The 21,727-nt window shown below is 43.5% G+C and overlaps 1 protein-coding gene across 1 annotated transcript in view; it reads left to right on the forward strand.

Moving 5' to 3' along the window:
• Positions 1–248: 248 nt before the first annotated feature.
• SMG1 (SMG1 nonsense mediated mRNA decay associated PI3K related kinase) overlaps positions 249–21,727 on the forward strand; it is a 137,836-nt gene continuing 116,357 nt past the window's right edge. Inside the window, exons 1-2 of the mRNA XM_078440084.2 lie at positions 249–410; positions 12,168–12,223. The gene's annotated coding sequence lies outside the window, so the exon portion shown is untranslated. The remainder of the gene's footprint in view (positions 411–12,167; positions 12,224–21,727) is intronic.

The raw sequence follows: 21,727 nt of genomic DNA on the forward strand, positions 1-21,727 counted from the left end.
TTGCTTTTATCCACGTATCAAATATCAAATTCTTGTGGGGTGGGGGGGGAGGGTATTCCCCTCTTTGGCTATTGGCCCTAAACTCTGTTGAGTAATCCAACCCTGATACAGCTTTTTTTTTTTTTTTTTTCAAATATTCATTTGCTCAACAAATATTGACATTTTGGTATCTGTCAAGTGCCAGGCATCACGTTTGGTTCTGAGACCACAAAGGTCAAAAGAAAAATTCCAGCCTTCAAGGAATTTACACACTTGAAGGGAAGGAAGGAGACCGACCGGCATGTCTCATCCTAGTGTAATGAGCCCAGAGTGACCGGGTGTCCGGAGGGGATGGTGGCAACAGCACCGCGGCGACTTCACGACTGAGGCAGTGAGTCAGTGAAGTTGAAAAAGAGGAGCCACCTGCCAAGGCAAGGGGAGGGGGAGAGAATGCCCAGCAGAGGCAAAAGCGGGGACGGCAGGGAGGGCAGAGTGTATACTCTGAGAACAGAAGCTGCCCTGGAGTTGAAGCCGGAAAGGTGGACCGGGACCGGGTCTGGGGGCTCCAGAAAGCCTCTTTCTAGAGTTTAGACGCTAACGTGATGGTGACGGGAGGCTGCTGGGCAGGGAAGCCTCCCGGTCAGAAATGGGTTGTTTGGGAAAATGTCCCCTGGCTGTTTCCGAGGAGGCCAAGCTGAAGGCAGCTAGACCAGTTCTGAGCTATTGCTGCAACGAAGGAATGAGCCAGGAACGGAGCCAGAGGAAGGGGCGGCTTCGCTGGGCATTCTGGAGTAGAACCAGCAGGACTTACAGAGGGATTATAGGCTGGGGAGAATGAGAGGGAGGAGGTAGGTTGACTCTACGTGCCACACAGGGCCCTGGGGTGATCCTGGGTGTGGAAAGCAGGTGAAGGGCTTCCAGAGGAGGGAGGCGGTAACCAGTAGGTCTGGGAACGTTGAGGCCCAGGGCTTGTGGATGTCCGGGTAGAGGTGGTGGGCTGGCCACTGCGGGGGCAGGGCCGGAGTTCTAGAGAGAGCCTGTGGCGCACAGAGTATGCTGTGGGCCTGGGTGTCCGGCAGGGCGCTGTGAAAGGGACACACTGGCCCTTCCTCAGCACTGTGCATTCACACCATGGTCTGTGTGTCAGGCCCTGCCCGGGGCATGGAGGTTGTGCAAATGGACAAAGACTATCCAAAGGAGAACAAACAGATGCTCCTTACTCAGAGCTGTCTATATAGGCTATAGCAAGCGAGTCAGCCCCCATTATTTGTGTTTTGGCACAGACTCAAAGACAGACAGAAGAGAGGGAAAGCTTTATTGTTAAAAAAAAAAAAAAAAGGTGGGGGCAGGGAGCGCTTTGCTGGCTCAGTGCATAGAGCATGTGACTCTTGATCTCAGGGTTGTCAGTCCAAGCCCCATATTGGGTGTCAAGCTTACTTAAAAAATAATAATTAAAAAAATAAAAATTTCATAAGTAAATGAAGGAAGGAAGGATCCAGCTGTGCCCCCAGTGGAGGCTGTTGGCATGGGGAAGTCAGAAGTGGGCTAACTAGAAGAAGGGCATGCCATGTGATTGGTTAGGGGTACCCATTTGGCTTTCTCTAGCTGGTCCTAAGCTAGAAGCAGAGATAGGAATTAGGGAAGCTGTCAGTTACTAATCAAGCCCTGGCCTTTGGGGGACGGTTGTTCCAGGGGCTGTTGTTTGGCTCCCAGGCTGGTTACTGTAGACAATGGGTTGGTTTCCTGGGCTGCAGATTGAGGGTCATAATTCTGTTTTTATATAAGGTCTGGCCAGTGTCTGTCTATTCAGTCTCTCAAGGTGCCGCAGTGAACCTACCAGCTACAGTCCTGGCCCTCATGGCACTTGCATTCCCGGAGGTGAGACCTGCATGAAGCAAAAACAAGCAAATCCGTTATCAAGACCCTTCCACCCAGGGCTCAGTCCTTTTACTGTCCTTATCAACTGGTTCGTTTTTTTTGAAGACACTCAGCAAGGTCTCAAAGGGTCTTGATACTAGAACTCTGACAGGTTTTCAAACCTGAAACACATTTCAAAACATGTATGAAAATGTTCATCCCAGAGCTATATACAACAGTTCCAAAGGGAAACAGCCCAGATGTCTATCAATAGATGAAGGGATAAACAAAATGTGGGATATCAATACAATGAAATATTATTCAGGGGCGCCTGGTGGCTCAGGCGGTTGGGTGTGTTAGACTTTTGGTTTTGGCCCAGGTCATGATCTCATGGTTCGTGGGGTCGAGCCCCATGTCGGGTTCTGTGCTGACAGCACAGGAGCCTGCTTGGGATTCTCTCTCCCCCTCTCTCGCTCTGCCCCTCCCCTGCTCACATACACACTCTCTCTCAAGATAAATAAACGTTGAAAAAAAAAAGAACTATTATTCAGTCACAAAAAGGAACGAAATGCTGGTCCATGCTACAATACAACCATGGATGAACCTTGAAAACATTCTGCTGAGTGAAAGAAGGCAGACACAAAAAACTACACAATGTATGATTCCACTTAAATGAAATGTCCAGAATTGGCAAATTGATAGGTATAGAAAGTAGATTAGCTGTTGCCAGGGGCTGGGCTGAGGGGAAACATGGGAAGTGACTGCTTAGTGGGTACCAGGTTTCTTTAGGGTGATGAAAAGCTCTGGGACTAGGTAGTAGTTAGGGCTGCACAGCACTGTGAATGTCCTTCATGCCACACAATAGTACACTTTAAGGGTTTTTTTTTTTTTAATGTTTATTTATTCTTTGAGAGAGAGAGAGAGAGAGAGCGAGGGAGAGGGGCAGAGAGAGAGGGAGACACAGAATCGGAAGCAGGCTCCAGGCTCTAAGCTGTCAACACAGAGCCTGATGCAGGGCTCGAACTCACGGACCATAATATCATAACCTGAGCCGAAGTTGGTCACTCAAGGAACTGAGACACCCAGGCGCCCCTGTTTTTTTGTTTTTTTGTTTTTTTGTTTTTTTAAGTTTACTTATATTTGAGAGAGAGCGTGAGCAGGGAAGCAGCAGAGAGAGAGGGAGACAGACAGGTTCTGTGCTGTCAGTGCAGAGCCCTATGCGGGGCTCAAACCCACAAACCGTGAGATCATGACCTGAGCCAAACTTGAATGCTCAACCGAGCCAACCAGGCGCCCCTAAAATGGCTAAAATGGTAAATGTAATGTTACGTATATTTTATATGCATGGTCAGTTCTGGAGATTTAATTAGATTAAAAATACTTATAGGCAAGGATTTTATTTGGTCAACTTTGCTCAAACAGAAGAAAATTCATTAAAATTTTTTAAAAATGTTTATTTATTTTTGAGACAGAGAGAGAGTATGTGTGCGGCGGTGGGGGAGGGACAGAGAGAGAGGGAGACACAGAATCTGAAGCAGGCTCCAGGCCTGAGCTGTCAGCATAGAGCCCCACGCGGCTTGAACCCACAAACGATGAGACCATGACCTGAGCCAAAGTCAGATGTTTAACTGACTGACTGAGCCCCCCAGGTGCCCAAAATGCATTTTTTTTAAAGTGAAAATATCAGGGGCGCCTGGGTGACTCAGTTGGTTAAGCGTCCGACTTCAGCTCAGGTCACAATCTCACAGTTAGTGGGTTGAAGCCCCTCATCTGGCTCTGTGCTGACAGCTCAGAGCCTGGAGCCTGCTTCTCATTCTGTGTCTCCCACTCTCTCTGCCCCTCCCCTGTTCATGCTCTGTCTCTCTCTGTCTCAAAAATAAATAAATGTTAAAAAAAATTAAAAAAAAAATTAAGTGAAAATATCAGCTCCTGGATATGGAATGAATTTCAAAAATGTAAAATATACAATATAGAAAAGACAGCTTTCACTCAGTATGGACAGCTCATTTTCTCAAGAAATCCTATTGTTATTTATGCTAACATAAATATTATTTCTAAGGTTATCTAGGGTTATTATTTCTAAGGCTTTTACATGATGACAAAGCCAATAAGTTAGTAATTATGAGTATAAAGGTGATTTTGTATTTGGTCAATATCACAGTGTTCACATTTAAAAGATATCTAATGCAGAACAATGGCTCAGTTTGAATGATTGCAAAATGACTTTAATGACATAATAGTGTAACCGCTTTAAGGTAATAACAATGAACTATTTTTTTTTGTTGTTGTTGTTGTTTAGGCCAATGACTCTGGTTCTTTTTCTGTTACTCATTGAAAAACACTATCAATCTCACAAGGTGATGCCCAGTCTCACTTTCCTATGGGCTACAATTTATTCTCCACTTTCTAGGCACTGGGCTGTGGGCTATGCGTAGTGATCTAATCTACATCCTCACAATCCCCTGCTGGGTAGGATTTCTTTTCTGCATTTTACAGAGAGGTGGTATCATTTGCCCAAATTCTCTCACATAGTTAACACTGGATCCTAGCTTTCTTTCATTCTAAATCCTATTCTCTTAATTAACAGTCTTATTCTGTAAAGGGACAGATCGCACATATTTTAAAGCTTTTCAGACCATGCAATCTCTGCTGCAACTATGTACTTACTCTTCATGGTAACACAAAAGCAGCCACAGACACATAAACAAATGAGCACAGCCTTATTCTGTGCTACAATATGGGCGCCGAAATTGTATTGATTTCCTATGTGTCATGCAACATTATTCTTTCGCTTTTTTCCCCAGCAATTTAAAAATGTAAAAGCCCTTCTTGGCTTGCAGGCCATACAAAAATAGACAGCAAGCCAGATCTAGCCTTATGGCTCTAGTTGGCTGACCTCCGCGTCTGATCTCTGCGGGGTCCCCAAATGCAGTGTGTACAGCAGAGGGCTAGATAATAAGGTGAATGGAACAGGCCGGGCAGTACGTTCGCAGTTAGTAGGGACTGTGACTAACAGAAGAGGCTCGGGCTTCCTAAAGGAAGCTCTCAGTCTGTTCTTAACTCTCATTGCCATGTGTGAATGCGGCCCAGTATTGCCAATCCTTGCATGTTTTCAGAGGAAGGAAGCTGGAAATTCATGTTTGTCTTTGCAGTCTCTCTGTTTCAATATTAGCGGTGAATTTAAATTTCTGAAAGAAGATAGTGTCTATCAAAGCACATCTTGGATCAGACATGGCCCACAGGGTCCCTTGTTTGTGACCTCTTCACTCCGGTTGTGTGGGTTCTCAACCCTGGCTATTCTTGGAATCACTTTGGACTAAAAAAAGCTTCAGAGAAATCACTTTGGACTAAAAACAAAAACAAAAACAAAAACTTACCCCCAGAGATCGGATTTACATGGTCTACAGTGGAGCATCTGCATATCTTTAAAGCACACCCAACCCCCTACCTCCCCTCCCCCCACATTGATTCTGAAGTGTAGCCACTACTGTCTCCTTCAGCCAATCACACATACAGATCCCTGGAGCCCTGTACATACACACCAAAGGAGGGCAGATTTCCAGCTGCTTTGAGTCCAAAAGCCGGTTCATTTATGGGGTTCCTCGGTGGCTCAGTCGGTCGAGCGTTCGACTTTGGCTTAGATCATGGTCTTGCAGTTCGTGGGTTCAAGCCCCTCACTGAGTTTGCTGCTATCAGCACAGAGCCCACTTTGGATCCTCAGTCTCCTGCTTTCTCTGCCCTTCCTCTGCTTTCTTTCTCTCTCTCAAAAATAAATAAAACATTAAAAAAAAAAAAGTCAAATCATTTAACATATTCCTGTGCCTGCCCCAAAGCTATTGCTTATAAACACTGGCCATAAGGGACTGGAGTCTTTCCCTGCTCATTAATCCTTCTACTTGTTAGAGAAAAATACCTCTTCTCGTCAGGGCTGAGGAGCAAAATCATAATGACCACTTGCCAGAATGCAGAGGGAACCGGTCAGGGGGCAGATTTGGGGATAGTCTGATGGCAACTTTTTCTGCACACTGCCCTGCTCTGCTTAGAATCCTGGGGTACTTGAATCCTGGCTGTGGTCAAGGGAGCCCCACGCACAGATGTAGGCCAGCTGCCTGACCCACTGGTCTCTGATAGCTTCTCCTGCTCTTTACGGTGGCCTACATGGTCTGGTCCATTGTATCAGTGAGGGTTCAACCCAGAATCACTATAGGTTATGGGATAGATTCATTCTAGGAATTAGACCTCACAGAGCTGAAGGAGGAGTAAGGGAAGGAATGATTCAGGAGGGAAAGTAGAAGATCAAAGGAAGCACTGGCCAGTCGGTCTGAGCAGCCAAGCACATTTGGCCACCAAAATAGAACAGCCAAGGAAGGCTCTATGGCAGGCTGTGCCTCTGTGTCGCTGTTGCCACCAAGCATCTGGTGGTGGGACAGGGGCTGCTGTTGGTCAGGACAAGAGCTGGATGTAGAGCGGAGGAGAGCAAAGGCCAGTGGAACCTGCAGGCATCTCTGTATCTTACCATCTACCACTGCATCCGACCACGGTGACTTTCAGGGACGGTGCTGCTGCACCTGCTCTTGCCTCTTTCGGCCAAATCGAACAGGGAAGAGGATTCTAGGAGACCTCTTTCCAACGTAACCAAGTTGACCCAGTACAAACCACTCATCCCTGCATTCCTCTCTTGCCTCTTCTGGCCATCACCCTCTGTGATGGTTAATTTTGACCTGGGCCATGAGCTCTCCAGGTGGACATCTAGTTAAACGTTACTTGGCGAATCTGTGAGGGTGTTTTTGGAAGAGATTAGCATTTGAATCGGTAGACTGAGTGAGACAGATTGCCCTCCTCCAGGTTGGCATTAGCCCAATGGGTTGAAGTCCAGAGTGGAAAAAGCCTTAGGAAGAGAGAATTCTCTACCTCTACCTGAGTGTAGAGCTGGGACGTCTGTCTCCTCTTGAGATGGGGACTTATACCATGAGCATTCCTGATTCACGGGGCTTGCCACTGGCCCCATTTCACACCACTGGTTCCTTTGGTTCTAAGGCCTTCACGTTTGGACTCGAACTACACCACCAGCTCTTCTGGGCTTCCAACAGATTGTGGGATTTAGCCTTCATTATCGTGTGAGCCAATGTCTTTCTCTCTGTCTCTCTTGTTGGTTTTCTTTCCCTGGAGAACCCTAAAAACTCTGTCTCCTACACAGCCCTTCTTTAAGTCCCCAGAAGTTGCCAAGTTCCTTCCTACCTCAAGGACATTTCATTTCCAGCTGTAATGTTCTTCCCCCACCAGAACTCCTCACCTAGCTCCTTTTTTCTCATCCCCTAGGGCCCAGCTAAAGTCACTTCCCCTGGACTTCCCACGCAAGTTATCTTCCTGTTATTCTCTCATATGTACAACTTGGGGTTGTATCCATACAACAAAGAGACAAGGCTCAACACTCAGCTTGGGGTTATATATTTACTTGTAGTATTTCTTTCTTTTGCCAGCTCTGAAGCTCTTTGAGGGCAAAGGTTGTGTCTACTTTGTTCACCATTATAAACCCAGTGCCTGGTATGGAGTAGTTCCCAAACAAACCTGTGAAATGGACACAGTGGTTTTGTTTTTTTTTAAGTACTCTCTACACCAAACATGGGGCTCAAACTCACCACCCCAAGATCAATAGTCGCATGCTCCACCTACTGAGCCATCCTGGTGCCCCTAAACGTAGTCATTTTCAAGGCCAGTGTTTGATAGTATTTTGGTGGAAAAAAATAAAAAATAAAAAAGATGGTCCCTTGCCTAATATGTGGCTTCATTCTGCTATATAATTTATGGTCTATATATGTCAAAACAAACCAAAACAAAAATTCTTAAAGTCTCTGCCAGAAGGCAAAAATTAACCTTACTGCCCATTAACCCTGTCGGGATCCCCCATTGGTCTGGTAAAAACCATTAGAGGTGATAGCTAAAACTTTGTGATGGAATTAACCAACTAGCTCTCAGCAGGAGTTTTAATGGCCACCAGGCGAGGTCTAGAAAATTTCTATGGCTTAATGGCCCACATACATTCACAGCTCTACATGTTTCTTCAGCGGCTACATTATTTTCTCTGTGAGAATGCTTTATCTGAACAGACTATTTTTCTTGAAAAAATATTTTTCCAAAAAAAATTCCAGATAGTTATAATTCCAGTGCAGAGTTTTCTACCGCAATCCATGAGCTAATGAAGGCAAATAAATTTGTGGAATCCCTGAGACATATAGGCACTTAATAAATGGTAGTTTCTTTCTCCAGGGTTATTTTTCTATAAGGATTAAACAGACTTGCAACAGGTACTAAATAAGTCCTAAAAATCTAATGTATAGTATAGTGAATACAGACCACAATACTGTATCATAATCATCAAACTTGCGAAGAGACTAGATCTTAGTTATTGCCACCACTAAAAGGAAATAATTATAGGTCCTAATTGTCAGTATACAGTGGCAATCATATGACAATACAGGAATGTGTCAAATCAACATATTATACACCTGAAATTTACACAATGTTATGTATAAAATTTATTTCAGTTTAAAAAAATGCTATTTAACTCAAACTACTGGTTATGAAAATGTCCCTGAAAGAAAAGAAAAAGGTAGGGGCGCCTGGGTGGCTCAGTCGGTTAAGTGTCAGACTCTTGATTTTGGCTCAAGTCATGATCTCATGGTTTGTGAGTTCAAGTCCTAAGCCAGGCTCGGTGCTGAAAGAGCAGAGCCTCCTTTGGATTCTCTCTCTGTCCCTCCCCTGCTTGCCTGTGCACTAGTGCTCTCTCTCTCTCTCAATAAATAAATAAAATAATAAAGTAATTTTAAAAAATAAAAAACACTTTTTTGTTTTAGAAAATGAATAGGTAAGTAAAGGAATGTATTTGGAGAAGATAAAAATGAATGTTTATTTTAAAGTTTATTTATTTATTTTGAGAGCGCACGGAGGGAGAGGGAGAGAGAGAAACCCAAGCAGGCTCAGTACCATCAGCACTGAACGAGACTCAAACTGACAACTGAGAGATCATGACCTGTGTGGAAATCAAGAGTCAGTTGCTCAACCGACTGAGCCACCCAGGTGCCCCCAAAATGAGTATTTTTTAAAAAGCTGCTAGGTCTTACCTCTGCTTTGTCTTGAAGCTTAGTTGTAAATCTCTAGCATGTAATTTAATGTAAAAAAAAGAATTAAAAACTGGAAAAAAAATTAAAAGCTAGCAAAAACATTACATGGATTTGGAAAAAACTCTGGGGTAAGGAGCTCAACATTTTTAGGAACGGCCCTGGATGTGGAGCTGCCACCGCCTTCCTCCTCCTCCTCCTCCTTCTCCTCCTCCTCCTCCTCCTCCTCCTTCTCCTCCTTCTCCTCCTCCTTCTCCTCCTCCTTCTCCTCCTCCTTCTCCTCCTCCTTCTCCTCCTCCTCCTCCTCCTCCTTCTCCTCCTCCTTCTCCTCCTCCTTCTCCTCCTCCCTCTCCTCCTCCTTCTTCTCTCCTTCCTCCTTCTCCTCCTCCTTCTTCTTCCCCTCCTCCTTTTCTTCCTCTTCCTCCTCCTTCTCCTTCCCCTCCTCCTCCTCTTCCTCCTCCTCATCCTTTTCCTCCTTCTCATCCTTCTCCTCCTCCTCATCCTTCTCCTCCTCCTCATCCTTCTCCTCCTCCTCATCCTTCTCCTCCTCCTTCTTCTCCTCCTCCTTCTTCTTCCCCTCCTCCTTCTCTTCCTCCTCCTTCTTCTCCTCCTCCTCCTTTCTCCTCCTCCTCCTTCTCTTCCTTCTCCTCCTCTTCCTCCCCCTCCTTCTCCTCCTCTTCCTTCTTCTTTTTTAGTTTTTTTATGTATTTTGAAGGGGGTGGGGGAGGACAGAGAGAGAATCCCACCCAGACTCCACGCTGGCAGCAAGGAGCCTGAGCCACCCAGGTGCCCTGGGCATACTTCCATCTTGTTCCCATGAGAGAATTCTTACTGCTCCCACCCCTTCTCAATGTTCCTATGGTCACAGCTGAGCTCTTCCACCCTTTGCCCAAGAAACAGAGCCACGGAGCACCTCTGGAATGGAATCATGGGCTTTTACCAAAACAAGTGAGAATGTTCCACCACCATCCAGACTTGGTGGGAAATCTCCAGTTTGCCCAGGGCCAGGCATTCACCCTCACCATCAGCACCACCTCTCGGGGGATGAGGCCACCAGCGTCTATTCTACAGTGGCTACAACTGGCCTGAACTCTCGTAAAAGGAGCTGTCCACACAGAGTGAACCAGCTGGGGAACTGACGAGCCTTGGGGCATAAAGATGGATCCTAGGCTGGGTGTAACTGGTTGACAGTCCTCTCTGGGTGACAAGAGAAGGACAACCAACATAGCTTCCAAGCACTGGTAATTCTTGCTTATTTAAGTACTTAAGTGAAGATCAGTTCCTCCCCACAGCACTCCTGTGTATTCTCTCTTTCCCAGCCCACCAGCAGAATTAGCAGCACTTTGTTAGACGTGCAAATTCTCAGGCCCCACCCACCGCAACTGAAACCCTGCAGGGTGGAGTCCTGCAATCTGTGTGTCTTAACAAACCCTGGGGGTGACCCTGAGATATACTAAAGCTTGCTCTAGTCTGGGGCAGTGCTTCTCCAACCGGGCATTGTACTAGAATCTCCTGAAGTTTTGAAAACTCTGAATGGCCAGGCTCCACCCATATATTTTAAATCAGAATCTGCCGAGGAGACCGAGTTATCAGTAGTTCTCCCGGATCTGCCTGGGTGACTTGAATGGGCAGGCAGGTTTGAGAACCAGTGGTCAACTCTAGGGCCTGGAGGCCCAAGAGTGTGGTCTCCGGACCTGCAGCTTCAGCACCACCTGGGAGCTTATTAGAAATGCAGAGTCTCAGGCCCCGACCCAGGGCTGCTAAAGCTGTCTGCACTTTCACAAGATCCCGGGTGACTGGGAAGCACATAGAAATGTGACAAGCACTGACCTGGAGAACAAAAAACACATCTGAAGTGTTTCTGACTTATAGATCAATGATTTACCCAATTGGGTCCAAAGGTTGTTGCTTTTGTTTTTCTGGTTCTCTGGTGACCCTCCCTCTCCCCCATCAGTGGATGCCCTGGTTGGGGGAGGGGAGAACAACCCAGAGAGAGGAATTAAATTCAATAAGCACCTCATGGGGGCCCTGCAGAATGAATAAGGAAGGAAGAAACGTTTTAATTAACATTTGGATGTGTTCTGGAGGTATACAGTTCACTAGATTATTAAGCACCACATTATGTAATAACTGCTCCCAGGAGGCCTCCCCATGAGCCAGCTGGTTCTTACTCTCCCACCCTCCAGTTTCTTATTTCATTCATTTCTCACCATCGCACCAGATCACTACACTGAATGATGTAGAAAGTGAAACCATGGCTGGCTCAGAACTGGAATAAATATTAACACAGATTTATTATTTCTCTTTTTTTTAAGTTTATTCATTTTGAGAGAGAGGAAAAGAATCCTGAGCAGGCTCTGAACTGCCAGTGCAGAGCCTGATATGAAGCTTGAATCCACAAACCGTGAGATCATGACCCGAGCCAAAACCAAGAATTGGACGCTCAACCGACTGAGCCATCCAGGCGCCCCTATTATTTCTTTAAACAATGTGAAAAGAGAGTTTCAGATCGGAATGGGCCAGCTTTGGGGTGCCTGGCTGGCTCAGTCAGAAGAGCATGTGACTCTTGATCTTGGAGTCCTGAATTCGAACCCCACAGTGGGTATAGAGATTACTTAAAAAACATTGTTTTTTTCAGGAGCAAACTTTAAAAACATTTTCTTAAAAAAGGTTGACTTTGTGACCAAGTGCAATAGAAAGTTTACTGCAATTTTTTTAACTGACAAGATTTTTGAAATTAACCCGATTTACATTTTTAGTCTTTTTCCTCGTCTTGAGAATTAGCCTTGGCTGTACACTCATCTCTGTGTGTATGTGTTTGTGCACAGTCAGGACAAACACAGATTTTTAGGCTGCCTGTGCTTCCTGGGCAGCAGGGTGTGGAAAGAGGCTGGGAGTGAGGATGCTTGGACCCCCTTCTAGCAAGTCACTTTGCTGTGCAGGACCTGGCTTTCTCACTTCCATAAAGGAGTGTGACAGTTGAGGTTACAAATTCAAATGGCTTCAGAAGCCTAGGTGGAAATCTAAACAGAGTTTAGGGCATCACCTCCTCAGCCCTTTTCTCCTTGTTGACCTGTGGGAACGTGAGTTCAGTACTGTCAATTTCAAGAGAAGCAAAAAAAAAAAAAAATCTGGATTTTTGTCTTCAATTTCCCAATTTTTGAATGTTGGAAGCTCATATAACTTGATTTTGTTTTGTTTTGTGTTTTGCAGAAATTGGAAACCACTCAAAACATTTCTGAGGCCATCGACCACCTGGGGCCAGCCAGGTAATGACCTGTAGACTAAGTGATATCCCAGGACTCTTAGAATTCCATGTTACCCCTTTAATGAATCTATTGTTTTTGTGTAGTCATATCCGTGTCTCTAGTTCATTCTGTCAATAAATATTTGAGCACCCATTATAAGCCTGAAACCATAGTTGATTAAAAAAAAAAGAAGAATGACATAGGGTTTCTACCTTTAGGTAAGGAAATGGGAGAGCTCAGTGAGGTGCACCGTATAGAGTAAGGCTTCCTGAATAATTACGCTTGTTGAAAAGTCTAAGGAAAGGCAGACCCAGTTCTCCAGTGAGACACGCAATCTCTCTGAGGCTTGATATTCTCATTCTTTCTTTTATGTTTATTTATTTCTGAGACAGAGAGAGACAGAGCATGAGTGGGGGAGGGGCAGAGAGAGTGGGAGACACAGAATGAGAAGCAGGCTCCAGGCTCTGAGCTGTCAGCACAGAGCCAGATGAGGGGCTTCAACCCACTAACTGTGAGATTGTGACCTGAGCTGAAGTCGGACGCTTACCTGACTGAATCACCCAGGTGCCCCCACAATTGCAATTTTTTTTTTTTTAAAAAAGCAGAAAACAGCACTGATGCGATGCAAATGCATCAGAGAAGCTCTTTCAGGTCTTTTCCACCAATGATGACACAAAGCCTTTTGCTCCTTGTGAGTGGTGCTTGAATTCTCAGGCAGGTTTAATTAGAATACCAAGAGCCAGAGTTGCGTACTTGATGATTTTGAAGGGGGCTTATACGGATGTTTAAGGGTCTTTAACAGAGATGATTCTTGGTTTTTTAAATTTGTCTAATTGCACTTGAACATGTACAACTTTCCTTTTTTCCTGAGACAATTATTTCTAGCACTGATTTCACACTTACCCTTAAAGCATCATCTTTAGGCTGATGACTCTCAAAATCGCATTTCAGGCCACATTCTTACATATCCAGCTCCCAGCTTGGCATTTCTCCCCGGAGATCTCATACACATCTTGGATTTAACAGGCTCAAAACAGGACTTTTGACCCAAATTTGCCTCCTCCCAAGCCTTTCCTATACCAATAAATCACACACTGGTTGCTCAGGTCAAACGTTGGGAAATATCTTAATTTTTTTATATCACCCCCCACATCCTATCCCTCATGGACGCCTATGTGCTTTGGCTCCAATATCCCATAGCATCATATATATTTTAAAGTTTATTTATTTATTTTGTGAGAGAGAGAGAGAGAGAGAGAGAGAGAGAGAGAGTGCACGTGCACATGGGTGCAAACAGCGGAGGGGCAGAAGCAGAGAATCCCACGCAGCATGCAGGCTTTGTGCAGCAAGCACAGAGCCCCATGAGGGGCTCCATCCTTCAAACCATGAGATCAGGACCTGAGCCACAATCAAGAGTGGGATGCTTAACCGACTGAGCCATTCAGGCCCCCCAGTATCTCACAGCATTGTAGGCAAAGTGTAATCACTTACCATGTGCACACGATCGGTCAGTTCAAGTCACTATTACCTCTACTCCAACAGCCTGCGAACTGATCTTCCTACTTCTCCCACTTCTATCCTTCCTTACACAGCAGCCAGAGTGATCTGAAAGCACAAATAACCTTTCTCCCTTCCTCACAACCCTCCAAAGGCTTTCCGTCGCAGGTGAATAGAACCCAGACGTATTACAATGCCCCACAAAGCTCTGTGGGATCTTGCGTCTGCCTGTTTTCCCCCAGACTGGCCTTACTTTCATCTGTCAAATATGCCAGGTTTGTAGCAACTGAGGGCCCTAGCCAGAAAGTTCTTCTCATGGCCTCTCTCCTCTCATCACTGTCTCTTCCTCAGAAAGGCCTTCCTTGACCATCTCTGGCGGACACTTCTCCACCCTTGTCCACAGAAATGGAACCACTTATTTTTAGCTGTACCCGTAATGGCCCGGCTTCCCTTGATGATTTATGACCATATGACTAAGTTCTGGCCAATGCAATCCAAGCAGAAATACAATGTGGCAGTTTCCAGGAGCCATCCTTAAAAAAAATCATTGGCACATAGCCTTCCCCCGCCCCCCCCCCCCCTTTTATTCATTCTACTGGCTGGAATGTGACATGATGGCTAGAGCTGGAGCAGCTGATGAGCTAACCCTAGAAATGGAGGCTGTATGCAGATCAATAAAATAGAAGAAGTCTGGATCCCTGAGGACTTGTTGGAGCAGGACTGCCTTCACAGAACTGGATAACTTGCTTCTGGACTCCTCCTTGAGAGAGATACAAACTTTTATCTTGTTTAATCCATTGTTATCTCCTTGAGAGAGAAACAGACTTTTATCTTGTTGAATCCGTTGTTATTTTTGGATCCTGTTACCAACTTACTTCCAATTGATGTTGGAGTCTCTGGCCAAGGCAGGCTTCTTTCATATTTATCCATATTCTTTTCTTTAAAGCACTTGACATCTGAAATTGCCCTATATATTTACTTATGCCTCTATTTATGTTTTTATTATCTATCTTCCCCCTTCTGTATTGTAAACTTCTTGAAACCTGCTATATCCCTTCCCCCTTGGAAGAGTGTCACATAGGTTCTTAGTAAATACTTGTGGAATAAAATCAGTGAATGAACACCTACTATGTGCCAGGGAGGAAAGATACAAAGATGATTAACACATGTTTCCTGTGTCCCTTATCTGAGAAACTTCACCATCTAACAGGAAAATAACTCTCTAGTCAGTCATTCTCATTAGATTAATCTAAAACAGTGGTTCTTGGGGCGCCTGGGTGGCTCAGTTGGTTGAGTGTCTGACTTTGGCTCAGGTTATGATCTCACAGTTCATGAGTTCGTGCCCCATGTCAGGCTCTGTGCTGACAGCTTAGAGCCTGGAGCCCGCTTCCGATTCTGTGTCTCCCTCACTTTGCCCCTCCCCTGCTTACGTTCTGTCTCTCTCTCTCTCAAAAATAAATAAACATTAAAAAAGATTGATATAAAATGAAACGGTGGTTCTCAGCCAGAGGCAATTTTGTCCCCCAAAGGACATTTGTCAATATCCGGAAATATTTTTATTACAAAATATTTTATTTATTTATTTACTTATTTTTGTAATCAAAATATTTTGATTACAAGCTGGGGGCTGCTCTGGCATCCAGTAAGTGGACGCACAGGACACTGCTAACCACCCTGTGAGGCACACGACAGCCGTCGCCTAGATAATTAGCTGGCCTCAAATGCCAATAGTGCTGACGTTGATGGACCATGACCTAGCAAAGGTCAATGCCAATTAGATTTTTCAGAAAACAAGTTGTTTGGGCTGCATGAGAGTAGAAGCCATGGGGTGTGGGAAACACATGCCATGTGGCCTCTTTGGTGTTATTAGTGACAGTGTGGAATTAAGCCCCAAGTAGAGGTTGGCTGAGTTGTCACATTCTGCAAATCTCTCCATGGAGAGGCCAACCCCAGCTGTCAACTTTTTTTTACTTGTCACAGGGCCCACATTGTGAGGACACTGTAAACTCAGAGCAGGTAAAATTATGTCCAGAATTCTAGAGTTCCACACCAGTGAAGCTCTTTGAACAGTATCATCATTAACATAAAGAACTCCGGCATGGATTTTCACTTCACCTGATTTTCTCTGGAAGGCTAAGAGACCTCTGGGGATCTAGTGCTCTTTGTTGTAATACATCTCTTCTCTCTAATGAGTGAAACAAGTGTATCCACATTCATGGTCTTTCTGCAAAATGTTATTTTCTGATGCAAGTAAACAAATGATAGATGAGAGTAGACTAAAGGGCCGGAGATAATGGAAGTCATAGTTCTGGGCCACTTCATATCTTAACCATATATATCTTTTTTAAGCTTTCCAATTTGTTAGACATTGATGCATTCGGTGACCTTGCACAGTGGACTGAATCTCCCTGAGCCCCAGGTTCCTCGTCAGCAGACTCAGGGGTTGGATCAGACCATGACTTAGTTGTCTTCCACTCTAAGTAACCACAATGATATGTCACCTGTTACCGCCAGATAACTGATGGCTACCAATGCCTGGGTTTGAAGAAGTAAATTTTAAAATAAAGGAAAGACTATGGTGATTACTAGCATCAATGTTTACCACCACCCTCACTGCCCCCCCTCACCCTGTTTTCAAAAATAAAACATCACTGAGGCACCTGGGTGGCTCAGTCAGGTAAGCATCTGACTTTGGCTCAGGTCATGATCTCATGGTTCTTGGGTTCACGCTCTACATCGGGCTCCACACTCTTTCCCTCTGTCTCTCTCTCTGCCCCTACCCCACTCACACTTTCTTTCTTTCAAAAATAAATAAACTTTAAAAAAAAAAAACATCAGCATGAGTCCTTAGAACAGTATTTCCTAAAATAAATTTATCAGAACATAGGTCCTGAAAACAGGACCTCTATGTCAAAAAAACTGGGAAGCATAGTAGAAGAGTAACAGTGACTCACTTTAATTTTTTTTTTAATCTTTACTTACTTTTTGAGAGAGTGAGAGACAGAGCGTGAGCAGGGGAGGGACAGAGAGAGAGGGAGACACAGAACCCGAAGCAGGCTCCAGGCTCTGAGCTGTCAGCACAGAGCCCGACACAGGGCTCGAACTCATGAACTGTGAGATCATGACCTGAGCCGAAGTCGGCCGCTTAACCTAAGACTGAGCCACCAGGCACCCCTCACTTTAATTTTTTTTTAAGTTTATTTATTTATTTTGAGAGAGAGAGAGAAACCGCACAAGCAACAAGCAGGGGAGGGGTAGAGAGAAGAAGAGACAGAATCCCAAGCAGGCTCCTCACCATCATCTCAGAGTCAGATGTGGGCCTCAAACTCATGAACTGTGAGATCATGACCTGATTCGAGATCAAGAGTCATAAGCTTGGGAAGCCTAGGTGGCTCTGTTGGTTAGGAGTCTGACTCTTTGTGTCCACTCAGGTCGCGATCGCTTGGTTTGTGCATTGGAGTCCCACGCTGTCAGTGTGGAGCCTGCTTAAGATTCTTTCTTCCCCTCTCTCTCTGCCCCTCCCCCCTCACTCTTTCTGTCTCTTTCTCAAAAATAAATAAACTTAAAAAAAATTATAAAAAGAGTCAGAAGCTTAACTGACCGAGCTACCCAGGCACCCTTTAATTTTTTATAAACCCAGTGTTTTCACTTATTAGACTAGAGAATTCACTTTTTCTTGAATATTTCTTAGCATCCTACAGCACTGGTGTTCCTTGAAACACTTTGGAGACCCTGCCTTTGTATATGATGATCTTACCCTTTGCTCTGTACCCACTTCAGGAGAGAATGATGGTAACCACTAGGAAAAAAATGTCAAGGAAGACAGACAACATGCTTCCCAACATCCCTGGCCTTGAATAAAAACATGAGAATTCCCATATACTTGATATCAGGCAACAATAACATACTCAGACACACTATTAATGAAATTCATGTATTGACCTCATTTTGTTGTTATATAGCCTGTGATACAGAGAGAGAGAAATTTAAACTTGTGCCTCTCTGCTTTATTTACTCAGTCAACCCTATTTCCTAAATGATTCTATTACAGAGGTGACAAATAGTTTTCTCATGACAACTTTGATCAGTGGGAAGTAGCTGCCTAGAGCTCTGTATTGAAAATGATAATAAGACCTTCAGTGGGTTTGGAGGGAGCATATGCTGTGATTGATTCTTAATGTCTGTCTTGGATATAGTCTTGTGATTGATTATTGATGTCTGTTGTTGTTTAGACTAGCAGAATGCATTGGTTTCTTGTGTGTGTTTCCCAACCCCAAATCAGAAACTTCTATTTTTTTTTAATTTTTAACTTATGTTATTATTTTTTTAAATTAAAGATTTTATTTTAAGTAATCTCTACACCCAGTGTGGGTCTCCAACTCACAACCTTGAGATCAAGAGTCTCATGCCCTGCCAACTGAGCCAGCTAGATACCCACAAAGTCAAAACTTTTACAAACTGCTCATGTTGGTTTGATTGGGAAATTAAGACTTGATGCACTTACGTGACAAAATGAGTGGTATAATTCCATAGGGTCAGAAAACTGAGAAGTTCCTTAAGTTCTTAGGTAAAAATAAATTATATGTAAGAGTTAATATGGGCCTTGAAGGGTAGAAAGGTTAGGTCTTATGAGGATACCTTGGGAGATAATTCTTAGCAGAAACTATAATGAACTAACCAATGACCATGGGATAGCTTGTATCTCTAGAGCTGCCCAGATACCGTGTCATCCCTTAGACAGTGCTCAATAAAGGATACATTCTTATCCTTTATCTAGCACAGCAGTGTCCAACAGAAACATGATTTGATCTACATATATAATTTTAAGCTTTCTAGTAGCCACCTTTAAAAAAGGAAAGAGAAATGAAATTAATTTTAATAGTATATTTGATTTAACCCAATATATGTAAAATAGTATCACTTCATATAATCAATATAAAAATTATTAAAAAGATATTTTACACTCTAGTTTTGGCAATAAGTCTTTGAAAGCTGGTAAATATTTTACTTACAGTATATCTCAGTGGGAACCAGCCACATTTCAAGTGCTCGATAGCCACAAGTGGCCAGTGGCTACCATATTGGAAACTATCAATCTAAACTACCACCACCACCACCCCTTTTTTTAAGTAAGCTCTAGGCCCAACATGGGCCTTGAACTCACAACTCAGAGATCAAGAGTCACATGCTCTATAAACTGAGCCAGGCAGGTACCTCTAAGCTACCACTCTTATTTACATGTTCTTTTTTCCAAAGACTTTGAATATAGTTAATTAGGTTTCAAAAGTTTTCCCAAACTCTCTTCTGATGGATACAACTGGTGCCAGCAATATTTTTTAATCTAAAAATTATTTCTGAAAATAAAACATAAGAAAAATTTATAGAGGCACCTGGCTGGTTAAGTCAGAAGAACATGCAACTCTTGATCTTGGGGTCATGAATTTGAGACCCACGTTGGGTGTAGAGGTTACTTAAAAATAAATAAATACATACATACATAGGAGAAATGGGCAGGGGGATGCGTTAAATGGGTGATGGAGATTGAGGATGGCACATGTTTTGTTTGTTTTTTTTAATTTTTTTTTCTTAACATTTTATTTATTTTTGAGACAGGGAGAGACAGAGCATGAACAGTGGAGGGTCAGAGAGAGGGAGACACAGAATCTGAAACAGGCTCCAGGCTCTGAGCTGTCAGCACAGAGCCCAATGCGGGGCTCGAACTCATGGACCACGAGATCATGACCTGAGCCAAAGTCGGCCGCCCAACTGACTGAGCCACCCAGGTGCCCTGAGGAGGGCACATGCTGTGATGAGCATTGGGTGTTGTGTCAAAGTGTTGAATCACTAAATCCTTCACCTGAAACTAATATTACATTGTATGTTAACTAACTGGAATTTAAATAAAAACTTGGAAGAAAAAAATATATAGATAAAAGTCTATTAATTCATTACTTTAAAAAATAATTTAAATTACAAATTGATTTTAAAAAATAAAAGAGGGGGTGCCTGGGTAGCTCAGTCAGGTAAGTGTCTGACTTTGACTCAGGTCATGATCTTAAGGTTAATGAGAACAAGCCCCACATCCAGCTCTCTACTGTCAGCATGGAGTCCACTTTGGATCCTGTCTCCCCCTCTCTACTGCCCCTCCCCTGCTGGCTGACTTTCTTCGTGTGGCATTATACTCTCTAGATCCGTCCATGTTGTTGCAAATGGCAAGATCTCATTCTTTTTTCTGGCTAGTATTCCATTGTATATATACAGCACATCCTTTTTTAAAAATTATTTTATTTTATTTTTTAATGTTTATTTTTGAGAGACAGGGACAGAGCACAAGTGGGGGAGGAGCACAGAGAGAGGGAGACAGAATTCAAAACAGGCTCCAGGCTCTGAGCTGTCAGCACAGAGCCTGATGCGGGGCTTGAACCCAAGGACTGCGAGATCATGACCTGAGTCGAAGTCAGATGCTCAACCGACTGAGCCATCCGGGTGCCCCAGTACATACAGCACATCTTTATCCATTCATCTATTGACAGCCACGTGGGTTGATTCCATAACATGGCTATTATAAATAATGCTGCAGGGGCACCTGGATGGCTCAGTCAGTTCAGCGTCCAACTTCGGCTCAGGTAATGATCTTGTGCCTCGTGAGTTTGAGTACCACATCAGGCTCTCTGCTGTCAGGGTGGAGCCTGCTTGTGGTCCTCTGTCCATCTCTCTCTGCACCTCCCTTGCTTGCACTCTCTCTCTCACTCTCAAAAATAAGTAAACCTTTTTAAAAAAGATTTAATAATGCTGCCATAAACACGGGAGGGGGGCATATATCTTTTTGAATTAGTGTTTTCGTATTCCTTGGGTAAATACTCAGTAGTGAAATTACTGGATCATATGGTAATTCTATTTTTAACTTTTTGAGGAAACTCCATACTGTTTTCCACAGTGGCTGCACCAGTTTGCATTCCCACCAGTAGTGTGTGAGGGTTATTTTTTCTCCACATCCTCTCTTTTATTTTATTTTATTTTCATTTTTTAATTAAAAAAAATGTGTGTGTGTGTGAGAGAGAGAGAGGGCCATTTAAGTGCCGTCAGGGACAAATAGCCTACAATTTCACTCATGTGGAATTTAAGAAACAAAACAAACAGATAAAATAAGAGACAAACCAACCCCCCCCCCAAAAAAAAGACCCCCCAAAAACAGACTCTTAACTGTAGAGAGCAAACTAATGGTTATCAGATGGGAGGTAAGTAGGGGGGTGGGTGAAACGGGTGAAGGAGGTTAAGAGTAACATTTGCCATGATGAGCACTGAGTCACGTATCAAGTTATTGAATCACTATATTGTACCCCTGAAACTAATATAACGCTGCATGTTAACTATAGAATTAAAGTAAGGTAAAATAAAAGTTTCTATTATGCAAGATGAAAAAAAATCATAATCAAGAAAATCAAAAATAAAAGCGATTGTTATTTTTGTTCCCTGTTGACATTAGGAAGGCAGAGCTATTAAATAGACAATAGTGCTCGTTCCCACGACTTGTTCTTTCTCTCTCTCTTTCATTTTTTAAATTGTGCTAAAATATACATAACATAAAATTTATCATTTATATGTGTAGTCATGGCATCAAGTTCATTCGTGTCGTTGTGCTACCATCACCACCATGGAACCTTTTCATCCTCCCGTGACCTAATCCACCCATTAAATAATAACTCCCCAACTCTCCTTCCTACCCTACCCACCCCTGACATCCACCATTCTACTTTTGGTCTCTATGAATTTGACTACTCTAGGTACCTCATATAAGTGGGGTCACACAGTATTCATCCTTTTGTGTATGGCTTCTTTCACTTGGCATAATGTCTTCAAGTTTCATCTATATTATGGCTCATGTCAGAATTTCCTTCCTTGTTGTTATTTTTTCTTTCTTTCCTTCCTTTTTGAGTCTGAATAATATTCCACTGCATGTGTATACATATATACATACATATGTTATATATGTATGTAGAAACATATATAAACTAAATGGTAGTTTAT

Source organism: Panthera onca, chromosome E3 (assembly GCF_046562875.1).
Source record: "Panthera onca isolate mPanOnc1 chromosome E3, mPanOnc1 haplotype 2, whole genome shotgun sequence".
Taxonomy (NCBI): domain Eukaryota; kingdom Metazoa; phylum Chordata; class Mammalia; order Carnivora; family Felidae; genus Panthera; species Panthera onca.